The sequence below is a fragment of the Herpailurus yagouaroundi genome, unplaced genomic scaffold (genome assembly GCF_014898765.1).
Source record: "Herpailurus yagouaroundi ecotype Mexico unplaced genomic scaffold, PumYag 219, whole genome shotgun sequence".
Taxonomy (NCBI): Eukaryota; Metazoa; Chordata; class Mammalia; order Carnivora; family Felidae; genus Herpailurus; species Herpailurus yagouaroundi.
In genome coordinates, this window is record NW_024412450.1 from 850,831 (window position 1) to 870,596 (window position 19,766).

The 19,766-nt window shown below is 48.9% G+C and overlaps 1 long non-coding RNA gene and 1 other non-coding gene across 6 annotated transcripts; both read right to left on the reverse strand.

Moving 5' to 3' along the window:
- Window positions 1-11,110: 11,110 nt before the first annotated feature.
- Window positions 11,111-14,228, reverse strand: LOC121018351 (uncharacterized). Of its 5 annotated transcripts, none has more exons than XR_005785154.1 (4): window positions 13,735-14,228; window positions 13,017-13,081; window positions 12,677-12,828; window positions 11,111-11,971 (listed from the first exon to the last, which is right to left on the reverse strand). It is a non-coding gene; the product is annotated as an uncharacterized LOC121018351 (long non-coding RNA). The 5 variants fall into 5 exon arrangements; XR_005785152.1 differs by having other exon boundaries at window positions 13,739-14,227; XR_005785155.1 differs by lacking the exon at window positions 13,735-14,228 and adding an exon at window positions 13,340-13,727.
- TRNAL-CAA (transfer RNA leucine (anticodon CAA)) lies at window positions 14,033-14,138 on the reverse strand. The gene is made up of 2 exons: window positions 14,101-14,138; window positions 14,033-14,078 (listed from the first exon to the last, which is right to left on the reverse strand). It is a non-coding gene; the product is annotated as a tRNA-Leu (tRNA).
- Window positions 14,229-19,766: the final 5,538 nt, after the last annotated feature.

Consider the following 19,766-nt stretch of genomic DNA (forward strand, 5'->3'; position numbering starts at 1 on the left):
GTCCCCTGTGACCGGCCTTCAGAGGCACCGAGGGCGAACACCAGGAACAGGGTCCCCTGTGACCGGCCTTCAGAGGCACCGAGGGCGAACACTAGGAACATAATTGTGGAAGGCTTCAGGGAAGCTCTGGCCCACACGCCAGTGGGTGCTTTTTCTGTTTGTCTTTTGGGGGGGGGGGGACGTTGATCGTGAATGGAGCATGTCTTTTTGTGTTTGCCACAAGCCCTACCTGTCACTACCAAGTCAGACACAGAATATCAATTGCCATCCAATCTCCAGCCTGCTTTGCTGGCTGACAAGACTCTAGCTTGGCCCTTACAACGCAACTCTTCTTTCAGGAAGCTCTGGGCCCAACGTGGGGCCTGAACTCACACCTGCAGATCAAGAGTCGCATGCTCTCCCGACTGAGCAGCCGGGCGCCCCCAGCTCAGCCCTTACTCAGCCTCTCTGGTGCTTCATCTCTGACTCTCCCCCCCTCTTTCCAGTCACATTCAGAGACTTCCAGTTTCAGGAAAGCATCGCAACCCCCTCGACTGTACCTTTCCATATTTGTTTTCTCTGCTTTCTCAACTCTCATTCATCCTTCAGAAATTCAACTCATATCAGGATCAGAGCAGGGGTGAGGCAAGTGAGGCACTTAGGGTACACAATTTAAGGAGGGATTCACTCTCTGGTGCCCTGGTGTGTGTTTGTCCAACACCACCCAGCAGTTAGCTGAATCCTCACACGACCCGCCTGGTGGTGTAAGCAAAACATTAGAAAAGATTAAGAAATGTTACTCGATATTTCTAGAAACTCTCTTGGTTTTTAGGATGCCACAATTATTTGTATTACACCTGAATAGTGGCTTGCACCAAGCCTGCACTGTTCCTTGCTGTGTACCTGAGCAAACAAGAAGATGCTCTGGGAGGGACGAGACACACAGGTAAGTATGCAGGTACAATGCAATATGGCGGGTGCTCTGACGAAGGGGAGGGTTAGAGCCCTTGAGGGATCTAACTCTGAGACAATCGAACGCAAAGCTCCATGAAGCACAGTCTGATTGGGCTGTCTTAAAACATGAGTACGGATGGTTAGACATGGGACATAAGAACCTTCCAGATGGAACGTATGCACAGAGTTACCAGGGCATTCTGGAAATGGTCCTTTGGGACAACAGATGTACAGACTGAGTAGGAAAGGGAAAGGCAACGAGGCTGGAAGAGGAGGCTGGACATGAAGAGTCTTGAGCCGTCGGCAGATGCTGAGGTGGTACAGGATATTGGCTCTGGGTTTTACGACCGTCGCTGTGGTGATGGTGTGGAAGATGGACCCCCACACAACAGGTGGATGGGGGTAGGGCTGGAGACAGGGAGACTGGTTCCAAGGCCACATGAACAATGTAGGAGGGCTCCAAGGAGGTGGTGATTCGAGATCGAAGGAGGCAGAGATGAGTGTAAACATTTGAAGGGAGTCAGGTAGAACTTACTGACCCACTGGCTACAAGGACCAGATGAGATTTACAAGCTCCCAGGAAGTGACTGTCCTGCTTCTAACCAGAGGACTGGTTTCCCTTTTATGTCTCTTGTCTCTTGCTGTGTTCTGGCAGCCCGTACCCCACTACCCTTCTCTTTACGTTGACTTGACTGGCTTGCAAATCTTACAGCTTAATCTTTCTTGCCTATATATTCACAAATAGCCCTAATGTTGCTTAAGCTCAAGTTTTGTACTTTGGCGGAGGTCAAAAGCTCAGTTTCACTAGGACGTTCCGTTTCCTTCTCCCTGTTCAAAACCCAGTGATCATATTTTCCCAAATCAGCCTCTTTTCTCAACTTTTCCTTTGGAGATGGAACTACCCCTTCCTGCACCTTATGGCTGGAAATCCTTGCTTTTGGTCTTTCCTAGGTTCAAACTCTTGGACATACACAAATCACAAAATGAGTAGGGTCAAAAGTAGGCTCGTTTCTGTAACACGGGGAAGATGAGACAGCTGTTGAGGAAGCCTGGGTCCCTGGGGCATCTCATCTCTGACAGCAACGTGTACAGGAATCATGTTCAGAGACAAAGCTAGAGTGATCTCTGAGAACAGGAAGGGTGATTAAAGAGTAGGATAGCGATTTTGTGCTGTTATTACACTTGCCACTCTCCCAAAGCCTTGGTTAGCTACAGTGCATTTTCTTCAAAAATCTATCTTCCTTGAAGATGTCCCTGGCTCGAAGGGCTTTTTATCTACTTTTCTACACTAACAACCAATGTTCCCTGCCTCTAGTTCACATGCCAGAGTCTTCAGATAGCAGTGACCCCTACGAAGATGGCAACACTCTCTCTTCTCTACAGGAGCAAGTACCCTCATGCCTCTTCCCCGCCCCCAAGCCCTGAGGTCACTGTGCTGAACACACCTCTTGTACAGGCATTTCTTGGGACTTTCCTGAGAGCCCAGAAGACCCAGAACATAAAACTCTCTCCTTTGACCTGGCTACTGTCAAAACAGGTTTAGAAACTGGAAATCTTACTCTTGGAAAAAATAATAAGACAGACTAATAAAAACTTATCAGCCCTTACAGTTTTCAGAGACAAACAAAAGAGTTAAATGATGTATATGACACTTAAAAAAGCTGTGGACAAATAATCTAACAGAAAAAAAATGGGCAAAAGAGCCAGATACACATGCTACAAGAAGAGATATCCAAAGGGCCAGCAGATACATGAAAATGTGCTCATCCTCATTAGTCATCAAGAAAACATGTATGATACGGGGCGCCTGGGTGGCGCAGTCGGTTAAGCGTCCGACTTCAGCCAGGTCACGATCTCGCGGTCCGTGAGTTCGAGCCCCGCGTCAGGCTCTGGGCTGATGGCTCGGAGCCTGGAGCCTGTTTCTGATTCTGTGTCTCCCTCTCTCTCTGCCCCTCCCCCGTTCATGCTCTGTCTCTCTCTGTCCCAAAAATAAATAAACCTTGAAAAAAAAAAATTGAAGAGATCGGAACCTTACCATGTCCTCTTGGCATTGCAGATCAAAATAAATTAAAAAAAAAAAAAAAAGAAAACATGTATGATAACTATAAAGAGATAATACTACAAACCCATGGGAGTGGCTACAGGTAAAAAGATTGACAAAACCGAGTAGTGATAAGGCTGTAGAGAAAGTAGAACCATCTGCTGGTAATAGAACCATTTTGGAAGATTGTTCAACAAGTACTACTATAATCAGGGACCAGCCCTCCCACCATCAGGTGCACAGCCAGAGGTGCATATACGTGCACACCAAACGGATATTCCTAGTGGTGGTCTTTGCAATAGCTCCAAACTTGAAGCCACTGAAGATCTTAGATTCTTAACCCACTATTTGTTGACTTATTTTTGCCACTCAACCATTTTGCTGATCTGTGACGAAAATTCATAGCTGGCATCCCAGGCCAGTCTAACTGCAAATCAGGGCTAGGAGGGCAGGGGCTCAGTCATGATCACCCTCTCCTGAAGCACAGGGTCTCAAACATTCAACAAAGTTGAACAGACATCTGTTGGACTGAACTGAGTTAAGGAAAGCCTCTGGGTTGGGAGCCTGGAGGACCAAGAACATCACTGACAGAAATAGAGAATTTGGAAAAAGGAGCTGGTTTAGATTAAAAGAGAGCTATTCTCTTGAATTGTGAGAAAATTTAGCAACTTTGCTTTCAACTGTCTTCCCCTGAAGCTTGTGCTTGGTTGTCAGGTTGGAAAAGGGTAAAGAAAGTAGCAATGTCAACAAACAGCAGAATGAAAGAGAGGGAGTACGTGAGCACGTAGTCAGCAAGAACATCAAAGCAGGATTCGTGATAATGCAAATAATTTCCCTGGACAAGAGACTGACTTGTTGATGTTTACACTGAGATTTTTTTAAAATGTATTTTTATTTACTACATGGTTATTGTAAGAACAATCGAGTGCATTTTTTTAAGTAGATTCTACACCGACATGGCGCGTGAACTCATGACCTCGAGATCAAGAGTCATGTGTTCTACCACCTGAGGGAGCCAGGCACCCCACACTGGGATTATTTGTAATGTTTTTGGCTTTTGAGAGAGCTCAAGCGGGGGAGGGGGCAGAGGGAATGAGAGAATCTTAAGCAGGCTCCACACTCAGCACAGAGCCTGACGAGGGGCTCGATTCCATGACCCTGGGATCATGACCTGAGCCGAAATCAAGAGTCAGACGCTCAGCGGGGAATTGTTAATACACGACTTAACCCATTAAACTCTGCATTGTATGCCGCAGCTCTACTGAACAAAGATGAGGAACAGAACCAGTTGGAACCCTGCAGCTGGCACATGCTTGCAGCCGAGGACGCTCTCACTGCCCTCAGCTTGCTCCGCAGGTACCCCCCACCCCGGCCCCCCGTTGCCGCCTCGTGTGGAGGAGCTCCTGGGTTGCATCTCAAAGGACTGGACTTGACCAGTGGAACCGGAAAGCAGTTAGGTATATGGGCTGCAGAGGGATCCCGTGGCCAAAACACAGGAAGGAGATCGCAGGGAATGAACTCCCAGGATGGGAGGCACCAGAAGCCTGATCCAATCCCAGGACACAATCCACCTAACCTCACACAAGGAGAAAGATCACCTGAACAGGCCTATAACTATTAAAGAAAGTGAATCAATAATTAATCACCTTCCAAAAAGAAAGCACTAGGCCCAGACAGTTTCACTGGTGAATTCTAGCAAAAGTTTTACGAATAAATGGTACCAATTCCCCATACTCTCCTCCAGAAGACAGAAGCAGAGGGGATACTTCCTAATTCATTCCAAGAGGCTAGCATCACCCTCATACCACAATCGGATAAAGACATTATAGAAGGGAAAACTACAATGTCTTTCATGAACACAAATGCAAACATTCTCAACAAAATACCAGCAAACCAGGGGCGCCTGGGTGGCGCAGTCGGTTCAGCGTCCGACTTCAGCCAGGTCACGATCTCGCAGTCCGTGAGTTCGAGCCCCGCGTCGGGCTCTGGGCTGATGGCTCGGAGCCTGCAGCCTGTTTCCGGTTCTGTGTCTCCCTCTCTCTCTGCCCCTCCCCCGTTCATGCTCTGAGTCTCTCTCTGTCCCAAAAATAAATAAAAACGTGGAAAAAAAAAATTAAAAAAAAAAATACCAGCAAACTAAACCCATTAGCGTATAAGAAGAATTGTGCACCATCACCAAATAGGCTTCCTTCCAGGCATACAAGGCTGGTCTAACATTTGAAGATGAATCAGTATAATTGATCACACCAACAGGCTAGAGAAGATGAACAGAAAAAGCATTTGAAAAAACCCAACACTCTTCCATGATAACCACTCTCAGCAAACTAGGAAGAGAAGGGAACTTTCTCAGGATGATAACTAATATTTTTAAACACCCTAGAGCTTCCATCTACATAATGGTGAGAAGCTAGGAGCTTTCCCACTAAGATCGGGAAGAAGGCAAGGATATCCCCTGGTAACACTCCCATTCAATGCCGTCCTAACTAATGCAACAAGACAAGAAAAGGACATTAAAGGTATAGAGGTTGGGAAGAAAGGAATAAAACTGTCTTTGTTCACAGAGGACATGATAATCTATACACAAAGTCTCAGAAAGTCAAGAAAAAGAAATCTACTCCAGGAACTAAAAGGTGACTACAGATAGCAAGGTCGACAGATCGAGGTCCATAAACGAAGGTCACTTGCTTTCCTGTATATCAGCAACCAACCACTGGAATTTGAAATTAAAGACACAATACCATTCACATTGACACCAAAATAATGAAATACTTCAGTATAAATCTAATACACTATGTGCAACATCTATATGAAGAAAACTACAAAACTTAGATTTAAAAAAAATTACATGGGGCGTCTGGGTGGCTCAGTCCATTAAGCATCCCACTCTTGACTTTAGCTCAGGTCATGATCTCAATTCGTGGGCTCGAGGCCCACATCAGGCTCAGCACTGACAGTGGGAGGAGACTGCTTGGGATCCTCTCTCCCTCTCTCTCTGCCCTTCCCCCAGTGGCACATGCTCGCTCTCCCTCTCTCTCTCTCTCTCTTTCTCAAAATAAATAAATAAACCTTAAAAAAATAAAATAAAAATAGGGGCACCTGGGTGGCTCAGTGGCTTAAGCATCTGACTTCAGTTCAGTCCATGATCTCATAGTTCATGGGTTCGAGCCCCACATGGGCTCTGTGCTGACAGCGTGGGGCTTGGAGCCTGCTTAGGATTCATTCTCTCTCTCTCTCTCTCTCTCTCTCTCTCTTTCTGCCCCTCCGCTGCTCTCTCTTTCAAAATAAACTTCAAAAGAAAAAAAAAAACCCAACAACAGCAAGAAGCGCAAGCCACCATCCATGGCTGGTTTCTCTGTGTAGAAGTCCTAGTGAGGGTTTGTGTGACTGATCTTATGGCTCCACACCCTGTCCCTCCTAACTGCACCACATCTGAGCCTCTGTCCCTGCACACATTCTAGGCATTACTGGGCACCAGAACCCTCTATTCAGAAAGCTGAACTTGCAACAGAAAGGTTCATTTCTAGGCTGAAAAGGTCACTTTCTGTATTCCTTTTGGCAGCTAGGTATTTGCCCAAGCAACGCTGCACTCTGCGACTGTCTTCGGAGGGCTTTGGTTAGAGTGAAGAATCTTGGAGGTTAGAGAAAAATCCCAGAAAACACTGGCAGGACAAGAACAAAACCTGAAGCTAGCAGCCCTGCATTTGTCTAGAGAAAACTAAAACCTGTTCACCCTGCAACTGCTGGGTAGATGCCTCCCTCAGAGCAGAGACGTGCCCCCTGCCACCCCCACACAGGGCCCGTTACACTCTCCTTGAGAGATTTCCCTCGAGGTTCTTTCCAGCTGCGAGGAAGCAGGAGACGCTCCGAACGGGACGAGCTCGATGCCAGCCAGATACATGCTAACTCAGGAAACACCGCGGAAATAGTTAGAAAATAAATGCTAAAATTACTTGCATGCTACCAAAAACATTTCCAGAGGCGCTGTCCTAAGCAAAGAAAGCTTGTCAGAGACGAGGGACCACACGCTGGAACTCCCACACTGAGATTCTTGCTGTTCCTGCCCCCGGTGAACTAGCTGCCCTCCCTCTGTGACCCCCCAGGGATTTGCTCACCTGCGCTTTGGGACTGACCCTCTGCACGCCTACCGCCGTGTAGGGGCTGAGCTCCCCGTCTACGCAACAACAGCACAGGTACACCCTCAGGTTCTGACGCTCTCCTGCTGCCCAGCAGGGCCCTGGGCTCGCCCCGCAGCGGGAGCTGACCCGCGCTGCCCACCAGGAGCGTCGGGCTCGGCTGAGTTGGGGCTGCCGCCCCGCATCCCGGAGGCGAGGCGGCGGGACGGACGGTGGGCTCACCCCAGGACAGGTGGGCGGGAGAGGGGTGAAGAGCGAGCGCGCGGAGGCGGGGGCCCTGGCTGTGATCTCCACCCCGGGTGTGACATTGACTGTTACAATGAGGGGAGAGGGGGGAGGTCAGCGCTGGGGGCCCTCCGGGCGCAGACGGCTTTGGTCCGGGGTCGGCCAGCCTGTGGCCACACCGGCGTCCGCGTTCCTGCAGGGTGTGCTGGAGGCGGGCAGTTCTCTTCCCCGACGGGGACAGTGTGGGGAGGGTCGAGGGGACCCGGGCCCAGGCCCTCCCCCTCCCCCCACGTCCGTGACGTCACAGCCCCACAGGCTGGGAGCTCAGAAGACAGATGCTCAGTAATTCCAAGTAACTCCGGGCCTCGACACGGGGGAAACAGGAAGGTCTCGGGTTCACGCGTCTTCCGTGCGACACAACCGATGCACTCGGGAGCCCCACTGGAGGGGGTGGCCTGCCTGGAGCGGGGGGGGGGGGGACGGAAGGCGGCCCGCCTGGAAGATGAGGGGGTGGCCTGCCTGGAGCAGCGGGGAAGCGGCCCGCCTGGAGGACGGGGTGGTGGCCTGCCTGGAGGGTAGGGGGGCGGCCTGCCTGGAGGAGGGGGCGGTGGCCCGCCTGGACGCGACTTTCGGAGCGGAAGGGCGCGCCCGCGAGGCCCCAACCCGGCCTGTGCACCGCTCCAGCCGCCCCCTCCCCGCAGTGTCCCCTCCCCTCTAGCCGGCAGAGCCCCTCCCACCGGAAGCCGGGCCGCGCGCCGCGGAGCCGGAAGTAAATATCAGCGGCCCCCGGGTCTGGCCGAGGTGGGTCCTAGAGCAGCCGGCAAGGGAAAACCTAGAGGTTCGGAGGCCTCTCTAGGACTCGGGCGGCCTCCCGCTATCGGTGGTGCCGTAGTCTGCGTTTGCTGCACCCAGAGCGCCCCCAGGCCTCGCAGCTGTCAACCGTGCGCCGGTCCTTCCAGGCTTGTTTGCTTCTCCCACCAACACGGCCCAGAGCGCCTGCAGACCCCCTTCTTTGTGCTGGGAAGAGGCATGCACCCTGATGCTGGAAATAAGGCAGGAAGCTGGGAGAACCTTAGCTTGTTGCCAGAAATCTCCAGTGGTGCCCAGACGCCGTGCTGTCCCAGCCCCACGATGGGCGGGTTCTGCAGTCTGACACCTTGATGGTCTATCTCGTATTCCACACCCTCTCCAGGCTCGCGTGGGCTCCGAAACCTGAACAAATGTTCATTGCTTCCCCTAGCGTCCAGTACATGAATCAATGGATGACACGCCCAGAAAACGCTCGTGTAGAATTTTGACGCTTGTAAGGGAGGAAAACACAATTTTCCCTCGACCCTTCTAACTTCTTGGCTGGCGTCCCGGTAACAAAAGACAGATTAAGGAGGGGGAAACACAAGTTTATTAATGCGTATATCTCATGTACACGTGGGAGAGACCTAGGGAAAAATGAGTGACTCTCAGAGGTGGCTGAGAATTCAGGCAGCTAAAGACAGAACAAAGAGCGTGCAAGGGAGACCAGGTGTGGGAGCTAACCAGGAAAGGTATGAACAGGAGTAAGGTTTGTTAGTGCCTTCTTGTTTCTTGTGACTCGGGGTCGACCTTCTCTTCCTCACAGAGAGCAAGACATCCTTACAAAAGGTTAACTTGTACTCTTTTCTGGGCTTCTCCTGTGTCTGCTATTTCTCAAAGAAATCCTTATGCCAAAAAAAGTATATTTTGCTGCCGTTCAAACTCATGCTTTATTCTGATCCCTTTCCTGATGATAATCTCTTGATCTGAAAGGAAGGAATACCCATCTTATACCCATTCCCTTCATAACATGTAAGGACATCTTCCTTGAGCTGTCCAGATCAAACTCTGCTCTCTAACACGTTTCTCCAGCTCAGGAACTACATATTTACTTTACTTCTAATTCCACTCTCAGATTCTTTCAACTGATAACAGACTATAGACACAGATGACCCCACTCAGCCCCAGCATGGAGACTGAGCTCCTCCGTATTGCAAAGTCCAGACTACAAAATTAAGCCTTCTGGGGGCACCTGGCTGGCTTGGTCAGTAGAGAGTGGGACTCTTGATCTCGGGGTTGTGAGTTTGAGCCCCACAGTGGGTGTAGAGATTTCTTTGATGATTTGGTCCCTGCTAATCTCCCCAACTTTTTTCCCCACCACATCCTTGCAGCAAACACTTCACAAATACCATTTTGAAGTACTTTGGGTCCCTCTGGGCCTTTGTACATGTTGTTCCCTCTGCTAAAATCGGACTCCCCGAGATCATTTTCAGGCTTTCCCTGCCTTATACTGAGGTCTTCACTTAGCACTTCAAGAAAGCTTTCTCTTCGAGCTCCTCCATCACTCATCACACTGTAGTACAACTGCATCCTGGGTTCGTCTCAAGGAGTTTATCTTACGTTTTCTCAAGGAGTCACATTAACATTGGGAGGAGGGGGCTCTTTGGAGGTTTCTGAAGAAAAGACATTTAACAGGCATTCCCTGTGTCCTACCTCGTAGATTAAATGCCATTTTACTTTGCAAACGGAGGGGTATGACAAGTGGGAGATTCTTTAAGTTTTGTGAAAGCTTTTCTGAGAATAATTCTCATTCCGTGCAAGAATCAGAAACTGGAACATCACAGGGAGTAGAGTAGACCCAGGCATATAAGACGGATTCTGGATAAGAAACCACATCCTCCTCCATACCATTCCTTTGCAAGGAATTTTGAATCTCCTTTCCTTTATTTAATCTGCTCTTTATTTTTCTTGTTGGGGAAGATAGTTTTGAGGAGGTGAAGTGTGCAAGAGGACATCCAGGATTCAAGAATTAACAGGGGTCTGGCAGAAAAAGAAAGGGGACAGGAGGGAAGGAATCGAGAAACAGAAGTTTCATGGAGGAAATTGTTAGCTCAAGTTCATCTAGTGTGGAGTTAATACTTCAAGCGCCTGGGTGGCTCTGTCAGTTGAGCTTCCTACTTAGGCTTAGTCATGATTTCATGGTTTGTGGGTTCGAGCCCTGAGTTGGGCTCTGCTCTGACAGTGCGGGGCCTGCTCGGGATTCTCTCTCTCCCTCTGCCCCTCCCTGATTCATGCTTTCTCTCTCTCAAAAATTAACTAAGTAATTAAAAAAGACTTCAAACCTTGAATGATTGAATTAGATGAAAGTCCTAGGCATTTCCTCTCCTGTTCTTTTCTTTCTTGTTTTCACGGTTAGAGTAGGCAGTAGGTTAGGCTCTAACAGGGCGCCTGGAGGCCAGCCAAGGGGTAGTGGTGCCCGGCTGTGGAGAAGTCCAAGACTGGTCTGGCAGCACCCCACAACAAATCCACAAGAAGCCAGATCAAACCAGACGCACCCAAGACAAAGGAGGCTGCAAACCCCGACCGACTAAGGGAGAACAGATGGGGAAAGCTGCCCCCAAGCCCCCTCCCCCAGTAATAAATACTCCACCCCCCAGCCAACAACTGTCAGTAAGAGATCAAAACCCTAACCTGAGGCATACGGCTTTCCTTGAGCTCACCTGCTCTGACATCTTGAGGGTGTGCTCAGTTTAATAAACATTCCTACTTGCATCGTTCAACCATTGTGTCTGGTCTGTCCTTAAATTTTTTGTTGCGACAAGACCCGGATCCTCCGGCAACATCCCTGGGACCAGCTGGGCAGAGGCCTCTGGGCCTGGGGTCTCCCTAGGGCACCTGACAACATGGCTACCTTGTGTAAATGGAAACAAAGCTACCTGAAAAACACATATAAAGCACTTGCATGTAACATAATGTAAATTTTGTAGAATTGCTCAGTAAACATCTATTGTTGCATACAAAAAAGAAGGACATTGGGGTGCCTGGCTGGCTCGGTTGGTAGAAAATGAGATTCTTGATCTTGGGGTTGTAAAATTCAAGCCCCAAAATGGATATAGAGATTCCTTAAACATAAAATCTTAAAAATAATTACATTGGTTGTCTACAGAATTATTGCAGATTGGAGGTGCTTGCTGAGATGTGGTGAATAAATGCCTATTTCCACTTTAATAAATGCAGCTGTAAAACCCAATTCCACGTGAGTGTACTAGTGAGCTAAGGAAGGACGTGTTCTATTTTGAAAGCAGTTTGAAATGGATGAGACAAAGTTTTCAAGATACTTGAGTAGAACACCTGTCTTAGCAAGGCTCCTGTAGCAAAATGGCACAAACCAGGTGGTCTAACCAAAGTTTGTATCTTCTGGTTCCCGAAGGTGTAAAGTCCCACATCAGGGTGGTTCGAGAGGCTGGGTTCTGGTGAGGGCCCCTTCCTGTGTTTGGAAGGCAGTCTTCCCATTGTGTCCACGCATGGCTGAAGAGCACAGTGAGGAAGCAGGTTTCTCAGGATTCTTTTACCAAGACCCTAATCCCATTCTGGAGGGTTCTACCCTTATGACATCTTAATCTTAATTACTTCCACAGATCCCACCTCCTAATGCCATGACGTTAGGAGGTAGGGTTTCAACATATGGATTTTGGAGGGGCACAAACATTCAGTCCATAACAGAGATTGTCATATATTTGCAGCTACCTTACAACTCTTCCAGTTGTAGCAAACTGCTAACAGTGCAAATGATTTTCATTCACAGAAATGCAAATGAATCATGTCCAGTGGAATGCAGGAGATCATTGCCCTAGAAATTGACAGGTAAAAAAAAGTAAATCTATTCATAAATTTACTTCAGCATTCCAGATTGCTTATAAATATGTAGTACTTCAAATTTTCTTACTGGTTGTTACACTGACACATACTCATTTTTATTTGTATGAGAGTTACAATTTTACCTTCTTTTAAGAACACAATCTTTTAACAATTTGGAAACGGGGTATACACCAAAGGCAGAAACAAAATACCAACTTGTGGCTGGCAAATGTAGACTAAAGAGCATGGTTTAGATCTGAAACTAGAAGGGCTTTCTCTACTCCTTCTTCTCATGTCTACACCTGGAACCCAGTAGACACACTCACCCAGCAGCTCTGTGAAGGTGCACGTAATCATACTAAAATCAAACTTAAGATCCAATATACTAGGCATATAAAAAGCCATTTATGAGAACAGCATCATTTTTTTTCCTTCTAGAGATTTCCAGCTACTATCTCCTCCCCCTCACATTATCTTCCCGTCCTTTTCTAAGTCACCCAGTTTTCTATCAGAAATTACAAATTCTTCCAAAGTCTTTAGAAATCCATTTGTCTCCTCCTGCAAAAAATAATTTTATGAGGGCAGTGGTTATACGTGCCTAAGATACATGATGTGCTGTATGTGTATGTATTTAATCAGGAGACACCTTGCCAGAATTAGTTTCATCCCCCCCCCTTAAGCTTTTATATTTCATTACCTATTTCTCTTGACCACAGTTAATTTCATACTGCAGGGAGTGAGCCTGTCTTGTAGTACTTGAACCATGTGGTTCCCGCTATCTGAATTCAGAACATGGCCCTCCAAATGGGAACGCTGGATCCTGTCCATGATGAACATGTCCTGGGAATCCTATTGTTGCACAAAAACAGCTTTCTTTACACCTGCACCGCCTCTCACATTTTGACTGATGAGCATAAAATCAATAATGTGATGAGTCCAGTCATGAGTGGTCACAATGACAGGAACACACGTGGCCATTCAGACATGAATCCTCTAGACCTGGCATTAAACATTTAACCTCAACATTCAGCACTTACTTCTTATCCTGAGTGATAAGGCAAGGCTGGAATGTGTTCCTGAGGCAAAACCAAAAGTCATTTAACTGTAATATAAGCACAAGGGCAGAAATTAATTTTATTATTTCTAAATTATCTTCTCCTGTCCTACCCCACCCTATCCTATCGCACTCTACCTAACCCTACCCTACCCCACTCCACCCCACCCTACCCTACCAACCCTACCCTATGCTATCCTATCCTAGCCCCACCCATCCTATCCCACCCCGTCCCATCCTATGTTGTATTTTCACTGGCCCAACCAGGGCTGCATCCCTGGCACACAGTAGGCATTCATTAAACACTTGTTGGATGGACGGTAGAGGCAGCAGGACGGGTCGTGTCACGCAGAGACCCGCAGCACCGCGATCGTGAGCGGGCGGACTTCACACGCAGTCCGTGAAGTGGGACGCGAGAGTGTGCGCGGTGACCGCGTTTCCGCGGGAACACAGGTGCAGGCACGCGTGCAAGTACGGACAGAGTGGGGATGCAGGAGCGCGGTGTGGCTGCCGCGGCACCCAGGGCACCTAGGGCACACAGCCCTGACCGCGGGCGCACGCGTCGTCCACCCGTGAGACTAGCTCCACGACTGGAAAGCCCAGGGCAGCACGAAGCACCCGTGTACGGCTGCACGGGCGGCAGTCCGCGGGCCTCGCGCGCCGGGCAGCGCCGGGCGTGGACCGGGTGAGAGGATACACACCCACCATCACGGCCCTCCTCCCCGCGCCGCAGGGCCGGCAGCTACGCGGACCAAATCTCGCGGTTTTCCAATCTATCGCGATGCCTCAGCGGCTCCAACGTCTGGCGATCTCCGCTCCCAAATCACTCGGCTTTCAAGAAGTATCGCGATACTTTCGCCTTCGCTATTTTCGGTGTTTTAACGGCCTCTGTGAGAAAATTTTAAGTCCATTTTTAATACTACAGGTCTCTGAGAGCTCCATGCATAACTCTCAAGTCGATGCCGTTGCGTAGAAAATTACAGGAGGAGAAAAAGGATGTGTCAGAAGTGGGATTCGAACCCACGCCTCCATTCGGAGACCAGAATCCCCAGCGCGGGGAAGCGGAGCTTGAGTCTGGCGCCTTAGACCACTCGGCCATCCTGACACCCTGCGGAAGGGGAGAGATTTTCTACTGAAGTAGATGTCCAGGCCGGGCGCTTCTGTGACGCACACGCTTGTGCCGGAGGCAGTGCTGACGTCAGAGGTGCCCGCAGCAGCTGGAAGAGCAGAGAGCCACCTGTGGCCGGGAGAGGAAGCCGGCTGGAGGAGAGGAGCTGTTCTTGTAAACGCGGCTGGGGCGCCGGCCGGCCGGAGCGCGGGCGTCCCGAGCCCCCGGCCCGGTCCCAGCCTCCGGGCGCGCTGCTGGTTTTCTTTTGAGGAGAGGGAGGAACAACAACCAACGTACAAAACACCTCAGTTCCGTGGCGCGGCCTCTTCCTCCCCAATAGTGCTCGCACGCGCCGGGGAGTTTGTTGGGCTCCGAAAGTGCCTGCGCCCACCTGTGCAGGTGCGGGTGCCTGTGCGGGTGTAGGTGTAAGTACCTGTGCGGGTGAGGGTGCGGGTGCCTGTGTGGGTGCAGGTGTAAGTAACAGTGCGGGTGTCTGTGCAGGTGAGAGTGTTGGTGCGGATGCCTGTGCGGGTGCAGGTGTGGGTACCGGAACGGGTGCAGATGAGGGTGCGGGTGCAGGTGTGGGTGCCTGTACGGGTGCAGATGAGAGTGTTGGTTCGGGAGCCGGTGCAGGTGTGGGTGACAGTGTGGGTGCAGGAGCCCCTCCCCGCCCTCGGGCTGCTCCCGGATGCTGGGATCTGAGCCCCACGCGTCTGCTGCCAGGTGGGGGACAACGGCGCCACGCCTCCGCACGCAGGCTTTCCCGCTTTCTCCGCTTTGCTCGGAGTAATCTGAGCTCCGGGCCTGGACCACAAGCTCGAAAACCCTTTCCAGCAGCTGGACTGAGAGACCCTGGGGGTGTGGTAAACTGCGCGGAGAAACCCTGGCAGGCCCGATGAGGGTCCAGGACGGTGCCCGAGTGCAAAGTAGGGGCCCAATAAATGGATCTGACCCTTGTTTCTGCAGCTCCGCTTCGGGCTAAGCTCAGGGAGTAGGGACAGATTTGAGAGTGTTCAGTACATTTTGTCCCGATGGGTTATTTTCTGTATTAACCCACAAACGTTTTTCTTTCTGGGAGGCACAGGTTACTCTTTTCTTCACGAAGAAGAACTAATTTGAGGTTTAATAGGCCCTGTTTTAGATTCCCAGACTCTCTTGGTTTCACACCTGTTTTTGACAGTGAAAGAGAAAATGGGAGTGAGAAGCACATGGTTTCCTGATTTCCCTCTCTGCAAGGTCTGAGGTTTGCTGTACTTTAAGAAGCTGTAGTTCCGTGGGAAGGAAGTCATCCCACAAGTGATTCTAGACGTGCTAGGCGTGGCCGTTGTAACCTCTTAAAAAGCTGGGATTGTTACTGGTTTCCTAATTGCAAGGTACTGCAGATACCCCACGTCAAACCGGTGCTGTCCAACGTTGGGTTATTTCTAATTTTTCACTCTCGTCAGCAAACGCTTCAAGGAACATTCCTGTGTAGATGAATATTTTCAAATATCCATAATTATTTCCTTACATTTCTAGAAGTGGAGTCCCTAGATTAAAGTTTATCCAGCCTTAAAAGTTTTTGATACACGCTGTCCAGCCGCCACCAGAAAATTTGAAGCCATCTGGATATCGCAAACCTGGCCAACAAAGGGTTGATCAAACAACAAAACATTTTAACGGGTGAAAGGTGACAGGACATCATTCTGCAACTCTGAGTGAGGTTCAAGGTTCCTGTTTGAAGGGTTCTCACGTTGCTTAACAAACTGAAGTGTTCATCTCTCCGTATTGATTTGCAAAACTCACTATAAGAAACATAAACCCTTGTGACAGTTTCCATTTATCAAGAACCCAGGCAGAAATTCCTATCTTTCACTATATTTTACCTTTTAATCTCATTAAGTCCCTTAAACATTCAGCCAATTTTCATAGAAACTATGAGTCATACAATTAACAGGGTTCCCTTATCAATCTTTAAAAATCGAACTCTGGTCCATATTTAAGGTCCTTTTTATCATGCTATCCATTTACTTTTATTTCTGGTCACTTTTGTCCCATCCTTATCTCTCTTCCTTTTATGGCATGTTAAACTGCTACCTTGATTTTGGTTTTTAAATGGCTTGAAGTCCTTTCTGGAATAAGGTGAGGTATAATTAAACATGTAACTATTTTTACTATTTACTAATAATTATCATGCAATGGGACTCCCCCATCCTAAATATTTATTTTTTTATTTTTAAAATCTTTTTTAACGTTTATTTATTATTGAGAGACAGAGAGACACAGAGCATGAGCAGCGGAGGGGCCGAGAGATGGAGAGACACAGAATCTGAAGCAGGCTCCGGGCTGTCAGCACAGAGCCTGATGTGGGGCTCGAACTCACAAACCAGGAGATCATGACCTGAGCCGAAGTGGGATGCTTAACTGACTGAGCCACCCAGGTGCCCCCCTAAATTTTAATGAAAACATCTTCCACAAGAGGGACTTTGAAAGACCTGAAAATTTTAAAGGGTGGAGGGAACTAAAAAGAAAAACTGATGGTGGTGGTCTACACCAATTTGAAAAACGGAATTTAATTCCCATTCTCAAAATGAGTGTTTTATGTGACGCTGGTAAACGCATCTGATTCTCGGGTTATCATGTCCGAGAATTACTTTAAAGTAACAGGGATGGGGGTAGGAATGCAGAAGAGGCTATACTGGAAATGGGATTGGCCGTAAATTGATGGTTGTTGAAGCTACGAGGTACCATGGGGAGTTCAGTGTGTATTTTCCTCACTTTTTGTGTGTGCTTAAAGGTTTCCGTAGTGAAGAGTTCACTATGGGGGGTGGGGATGAGGATCACCTATAACCTCATTAAAAGCATCTGTTAATACTTTGGCATATTTTGCTCCAGTTTTGTTTTTTTTTTTTTTAATGTGTAGGTTGAAAAATGTGAAATCTCTACCCTAAAATAAATTATCTTCTTTTTCTATTACATTCTTGTTGTGCATCCCAAACCCCAAAGTGGGTTTGGCAGTTGTTCCCCCACTATTATCCAGACAAATCCTGTGTGTTTTGAATGAGGAATCAGGGAGAGAGGAGCATATCTCAAAAAGTTACCTTCACATGCCTTGGCTACACTTCAGACTTCCAATGTAAAATTAAGCCAGCAAATAAGCCGCTTTTCTCTTCAATGGAGAACAAGGAAATGTAACTGGGCCAATACCATTATAGTTTGCGGTTTGAAATCCAGCGACTCCATGAACACCCTAGCAAAGGTCCCCAGTAACCTACACTGGCTTGGCTTCCTTGCTGTTCCTCACTGAGGCCGCGTGGAGGGGGGACTCCTGGGCTGAAAGAGGCGCACAGGTTTAGTGATCTGATTGCATGGTCAGGTAGAATTGTATTGCAGCCCTCAGCTAGTGAATACCAGCCTGTCCGCCTCCAGAAAAGGGGCCACTAGGAAGTGGAGCCCTAGGATTTCAGCCACCTCGGACCCCAGGGCTGCACAGGGAGGTCTGCAGCGCTCGGTCCCCTCGCCCACAAATCAGCTTTTGTTGCTTTCTACTTCTTTCTCGTGTTATTTTTGTCTCCTCTTAACTGACTTTATTACAGAAGCCACGTTCTCTTGTATCTTCCTGGGGAGTCCAGTTCAGCCGGGGTATGCAACACTGGGTGATTGTGCCGTTTGAATCAAAGAATCTTTGTCCTTCGTTTGTGAAGAGGCAATGCACCCACCATTAGTACACGAAGAAAGAACCTTTTCAGTTTTTTTCTTTGCTGGGAAGAGATGTGTGATTTCCGTCGCATCCTGGGTTTGGACCACAGATAACTGCCCTGACAAGTGGCTCATTTACTGTGAGGACAGAGATTTGCTTTCAATGTCATGGCTCCTTTAAGTGTTAGGCAGTAATCACCCCAAGTATTTCTCATCTTCTCAACTGCACATCCTGGAGGGCCGGGGCCAGGCACACTTTCCTTTTATTCTCCAAACTGGGCTCTTGCAGGCCCGTCTGCTCTTGGGGAAGATGCTCTTCTCGGCCTGCCAGGCCAGGATCACAGAACCTTAGAGGAGCACCTGGGGGGCTGGGCTGGTAGAGCGACTGACCCTTGATTTCTGATGGGGTCATGATCCCAGGGTCGTGGGATCAAGCCCCATGTTGGGCTCTGTGCGGAGTGTGGAGCCTGCTTGACTCTCTCCCTCTGCCCCCTCTCCTGCTCACATGCTCTCTCCCTCATTCTCGCTCAAATAAACATACAGTAAATATTTTCTTTTAAAAAAAGAAAAAAGCAGCAGCTGAAGGCAGACGCAGTAACACCCCGGAGCAGCAAAAGCTCTAAAGACTGGGCTGTCGGAGTCCTAATGTGTAGTTAACTTGGGATGTTCTGAGGAAAGAACCAGATAGGAGCCAAAAGGATGCTACCGGGCCCCAAATCCTGACTCACTGAATTCAAACTTTGCTCACTTTTCTGCAGATGAGTACATTTAGACTCATCTGCAGATTCATTCAACCTTATCCAAAATGGCAGGATTGTTGTTGTTGTTTAAGTAAAAATTTAAGTAATTTTTAAATACGTATGAACCCACCACAAGGAACGGAAGGTAACCAGTAACACATATCAACCTAAGCCTCCACCTCTGTGGTATCCTCCCATGGTCCTTTTGTTCACATTACAAGATGGGAATCAATCGTAAGGTATCTGGTTTTCAGACACATCCTCACCCAGCATGGTTAGGATCGTTGACTCTTGGGGCACATCTACATTCACATGGGAAGTAGCTTTGTTGAATCTGACAGACTTAGCACTGCTCTGGCTGTTGCTGCTAACAAAAACGCATCACGACGCTGCTCCTGGAGCTCTGGGTCTACTGGGGACCAATGAGACCCACTGCGAGCCCCTCAGACGGCCCCAGCACTGGCTGTGAGGACCGCCGTCCACCTCAGAGACACTCTTTCTTGGATACCCACAAGGTGCCCTCTTGGCGGGCCTGTATTCCGCCTCCCTGCCCCAGTGGACTAAATTAAGTGACACTGGAATGCAATTTTGATGGGGACCCCACCCAGCTTCCCAGCTGCAGACCCTTCCTGCTGAAGGCAGGTGCCCCGGGTCGACGGACCAGTGCCATTAAGGCCTCTGTTCAACGCTCTGTTTCCCACGCGGGAAAGCAGAATCCACATGTGCGGAGGGCTGCGATCAGGTGTGTGCGGTCGAGCATTCCATCTTAGTGGGAGTCCCGGTTCCACGGCTTCCCAGCTGTGTCTGGGGTAAGCCATTCACCCTGTGCCTCGGTTTCTGCATCTGTACAGTAAGGGCAATAGTACCCACTTTGTAGGGGTGTTAGGAACATTCAAGAACTATCTGTGCATTGGTCTGTCTAGTTCGTGGTGCTCCACATACATACCCTACACCCTCGTCGAAGCCCCTCTCTGTAGGCCCTGGTTATATGATTTCCCAAACAACGCTGGGAACAGGACTGAGTACAGACCATAAGGTCTTGTCTTCTCGAGGCCGTGTCCAGAAGCAGAAATGATCCAAATCCCTGGAACAAAGCTGTTCTCTCAGCCAGATCTTTCCTCCTCAGTACGTGGTGACCTTTGTACCCCCCAAGGCCTTAGGTTGGTGGTTCTGGGCCCTCTGATCTATGCCAAGCATTGCTGCATTA